Source organism: Rhinopithecus roxellana, chromosome 12 (assembly GCF_007565055.1).
Source record: "Rhinopithecus roxellana isolate Shanxi Qingling chromosome 12, ASM756505v1, whole genome shotgun sequence".
Taxonomy (NCBI): domain Eukaryota; kingdom Metazoa; phylum Chordata; class Mammalia; order Primates; family Cercopithecidae; genus Rhinopithecus; species Rhinopithecus roxellana.
Genome location: NC_044560.1, coordinates 38,071,016 through 38,075,987, shown reverse-complemented (window position 1 = coordinate 38,075,987; position 4,972 = coordinate 38,071,016). Strand labels below are relative to the sequence as shown.

General features: G+C 37.0%; 1 pseudogene; it reads right to left on the bottom strand.

The window, feature by feature from the left end:
• Positions 1-1,343: 1,343 nt before the first annotated feature.
• Positions 1,344-3,581, bottom strand: LOC104658603 (annotated as a pseudogene).
• Between the last annotated feature and the right edge of the window lie 1,391 nt (positions 3,582-4,972).

Here is a 4,972-nt window from a genome sequence, read left to right as displayed (position 1 = left end):
TGATGGATTGTTATATATATTGATTGTGGTGTGGTTACATGACACTATACATTTGTCAATACTCATAGAATGTTCATCAAAAAGAGTAAATTTTACTACATTAAGCTAAAAAAATTTAAATGACAAGAAGCCAATGATGGCAGGATGTTATAAAATTTGTGCTTTCACAATAGTAATTTGTTACATTTTCTGAAGTAATTTATATATGTATTTCCAGATTTCCCTTCCTTCCTTCCTTCCCTCCTTTCTCTCTTTCTTTCTTTTCCTTCCTTCCTTCCTTCCTTCCTTCCTTCCTTCCTTCCTTCCTTCCTTCCTTCCTTCCTTCCTTCCTTCCTTCCTTCCTTCCATGTTTTTTTCTCTTTTCTTTTCTTCTTTTCTTTTCTTTTCTTTTCTTTTCTTTTCTTTTCTTTTCTTTTCTTTTCTTTTCTTTTCTTTCTGTTTGAGATGGCATCTCACTCTGTTGCCCAGCCTGGAGTGCAGTGCCACGATCTCAGCTCACTGCAACTTCTGCCTCCTGGGTTCATGCAATTCTCCAGCCTCAGCCTCCTGAGTAGCTGGGATTACAGGCACACGACATCACACTTGGCGAATTTTCGTATTTTTAGTAGGGACGGTGTTTCACCGTGTTGACCAGGCTGGTCTCGAACTCTTGATCTCAGGTGATCCGCCGCCTCGGCCTCCCAAAGTGCTGGGATTACAGGCATGAGCCACTGCTCCCAGCCTCGAAATTTTCATTCAATTATTCCATACTGAAAAATTTATCCTAAGAAAATCATAACAATATGAGAAACCTATATACATAGTGATGTTCATTACCTTCTTAATTGGTGAAAATGCTGCCTTATTGCTTTTACTTGCATTTCTGTATTTGCTAGCAAATTTTTATATTTTTCTTATGTTTATTAGACAGTTTTATGAGAAAGAGTAAGATTAATATCCTCCAGTGGTTGAAGAGTAGCAGATCTTCTGTTCTCTTCTCAATAAACACACAGAACCATTCATTTCTGTGAAATAATTACAGATAGTTTGGGATTTAGTAAAATTTTTACTGTTGTAGTAAAATAAACACATTGAAATAAAAAAATACGATTGCTAGTCAGGCTATTTAGTAAGATTTTGATTTAAGAGTCTTTAGAACATTTTATCGTCAGAAATTTGTCCTCAAATTTTAAGTTTTCTAATTCAGTCAGAACCCTTGAATTTCATGTTTAATATAAGAATATGGGAAATGAAAACCAGAAGTTTTGTGCATTCATTTTCCTTGGGAGCTTACAATTTTGAACTCAACCCAAACTTTTCATTCTTTTGCATTCATTTAATTTTGACAGAAGGCACCTTTTCGTTCATGAAGCTTTTAAACTCTCCATTAGATACTGCAAAACAACATTTTGAAGAATGAAAAATAGATGGATGTAAACCACAAAATGCTTTCTTGAAAGTGACCATATATTAAAAAAAATAAATTAGGAAAGTGCTACTAAAAATGTGCTGGGATAAGGTGAAAAGGTAAATATTTGTGGGTGTGAAGACCATCTGTAGCAATGGCAAAAACTAGAGATACAGCGCCTTCTCATTCGTGAAATCATTCACTAAATGTTTCTTGAGCATCTACCATGTCTACAATGTTCTATGCACAGTGACTTTTTTTTTTTTTTTTACAAAGTAGACAACAATCCCTTCCCTCTTGGACCTCACATTTTAGCTTACTCAGAAACGGGAACAGGTGGAATTTAGTTCATCCTCAGGTGTTTTTTACCTTTTTTGCTAAAAACATACTATCTTATGTAAAGTTAATGACATGGATAAAACATTGAAATGTATATTCTACTATATTTTTCTAGTCAACCTTTCTCTTATTTCCAGAGAAGACAGTTTTCCTGTCCTTAAACCTCTGACTTTCTTAAACTTAGATTCTCAGTAGGTGACCTTGCTTCTGATTTTATTGAGAAAATAGAAGCAATCAGAAGATAAAGTCCTTATCCGACCAAATGCACTGACCTGCATCCTTTAGAGCTCATAGCCACTGCCTCCCTTCCTATTATTGTTTAGGAGGAGCAATGTGCCTGTTTTAGGTCAAACCATCCCCTCAGTCACTGCGTCCAATCCCCTCTTTCCTACTCACAGTGTTCGCTTTTATCCACTATCATTCCTAGATGTCTAGTTCTTTTCCATTTGCATAAAAACATGATATAACATTTCTAATCTTAAATAAAAAATTATCCCAAGATGCCACATCTTCCTGTAGCAGAGATCCCATGGTTCTCCCTTTCATAGAAGCTCCCTGAAAAAACCGTTTATAGATGCGATCCTCTCTTTACCTCTAGTTCTCTCTTGGAACCACTCCGTTTGAGCCTTACTCACTTACATCACTCACTTATATCACTGCACACAGACAACTCTTATTCAGATTACCAAAGACCTCCAATACTGACATTGCCAAAGTCAATGCCAGTATTCAGTCCTCATTTCAAGAGGTCATGATAGAACTGTTCACTTTCTTCTTGAAAACATGCCCTTACTTGACTTTGAAGATATCCCCCATGAAGTCCCCCATTCCACTAAGCCTCCTTTGCTGTATTATCTTTCTCTTCCAGACTTTTACATGTTGAAGTACCCAGGACTCAGTCCTCAATCTCTTCTTTTCTTTACCTATACTCACACTTGCATTTCAAGACTTTAATAGCTCCTATCTGCTGATTATACCCAAAGTATGTTTCCAGTTCAGAATTTTCTTTGAACCATAGATTACTCCGAATGTCTGATTGGATGTTGCACAAGCATCTCAAATTTAAAGTGACCAAAAGTGAACTTCTTATTTCTCACCTTCCTCCAATTATATTCCTTCTGTAGTGTTCTCCATCATAGTAAACGGCATTTAATCCACTGAGTTGCTAAAGAATCTTAGGGTCATCTCTCACTCCTATCTTTCTTTGGTTCTCCAGTCTCAATTTATTAGCCAATGATGTCCCATATGCATACAAGAAGTCGGCTTCCACTGGTATTTTATGATATGCCATGTCATCATCAATACCACTGTCTGTCTCAATGCCAGAATCCAATTCTGTACCACGGCAGGCCTGAATAGTGAAAAGCTTGGGTTTTCCAGTTAGACTTCTACAACAATCCCCTCTGAAAAAACTTGTTATCTTTTTCTGGTCAACAGGTCCATTTGTTCCAAAAATTATTCCTTCTTCACCATGGCTCAGAAGCACACAAACAAAACTGCTCCTTTTGCTCTGATCTTCTTAAGAAACATTGCACATCAATTCCACAATTTCTTGACATGTAAGATCATTTTTATTCCTGACTTCACATTTCAAGTTTGTGAGTGTTTCCCTGAGGTTTGCCACATCGACATCTGTATCAGACCGAGATGCCATTCCAATGCTTTTATGATTCCACTTATTATCATTAATTGTTATGTAATACATACACCCATTTCAGGACAATCCATTTTATAACTGTTGTCCAAGGATATTCCAGAGTCCATTGATTCGCTTCCAAGTATGATCTTCGGTTCCAAATTTTTAATGGATTTTTGAATCCACTGAGTTTTCAGTGTTCTCCGTGGATATTTTTATTAACGCACAGTCTCCTCACACCTTCCACAGCCTCCTCACAGCCAGCAGCTACCTGCTTTGCTCCGCACCTGCATGGCTTCGGCATCCCACAGCCGGGAGAGGTGAGCTCCAGTCCAGACTATTATCTTTCACTCTGAGATTAGATTGTGTCTGTTATTTGGTTGCAAAATATACTATCTTTTATAAAAGGCTAATGAAGTAGAGGGTTGGTTGACTGGTTGGTTTTAAAAATAATATACATGTTTTACATAATGAGAAGTTGGCAATTATATGGGTTTTTGTGTATGGCAAAAACATAAAATTTACCATCTTAACCATTTTTACATGTGCAGTACAATAGTATTACCTACATGTACATTGGTGTGCAATAGATCCATAGCGCTTTTTCATCTTACAAAACTGAAACTCTGTATCTGTTAACATCTTCCATTGTCCCCAAGTTTTCTGCCTCTGGCAACCACCATTCTGTTTTCTGTTTCCAAGAGTTGACTACTTTAGATATCTCATATAAGTGGAATCATTTCTCTTTTTGTAATTGGCTTATTTCAGTTAGTGTAATGCCCTAAAGGTTTTGTAGCATTTGGCAGGGTTTTCTTTTTTAAAACTGAATAATATTCCACTGTATGTTATGTACATCACATTTTATTTATCCATTCATCTGTCATTTATATTTAGGTTGCTTCCAACTCTTGGCTATTGTGAATAATGCTGCAATGAACATGGGTGTGCAAATCTCTTTGATATTTTCAATTCTTTTGGGTCTATTTCCAGAAGTGGGACTGCTGGATCATATGGTGATTGTATATTTAATATTTTGAGGAATCTCCACAAAGTTTTCTATAGTAGCTGAACCATTTTACATTCTCACCAACAGTGTTCCCAAGGGTTTCAATTTCTCTACATCCTCACCAGCACTTGTTATTTTCTGTTTTTTTTTCTTTCTTTCTTTGATAGAAGCCATCCTGACCATTGTGAGGTGATATCTTATTGTGGTTTAAATCTATATTTTCCTGATGATTAGTGATGTTTAGCATCTTTTCATTTGTTTGATGGGCATTTGTATATCTTCTTTGGAGAAATGTCTATTCAAGTCCTTTGTTCATTTCCTTCCACCCCTCCCCCCCCAAAAAAAGGTCTTTCTCTGTTGCCTAGGCTGGAGTACAGTGGCACAATTACAGCTTACTGCATCTTTGAACTTCTGGGGTCAAGCAATCCTCTTGCTTCAGCGTCCTGAGTAACTGGGACTACAGGCACACATCACTGAACCTGACTAATTTTTTATTTTTTTAGAGACAGAGTCTCACTATGTTACCAGGGCTGGTCTCAAACTCCTGGTCTCAGGTAATCCTCCTGCCTCAGCCTCCTTAGTAATTGGAATTACAGGAGTGAGC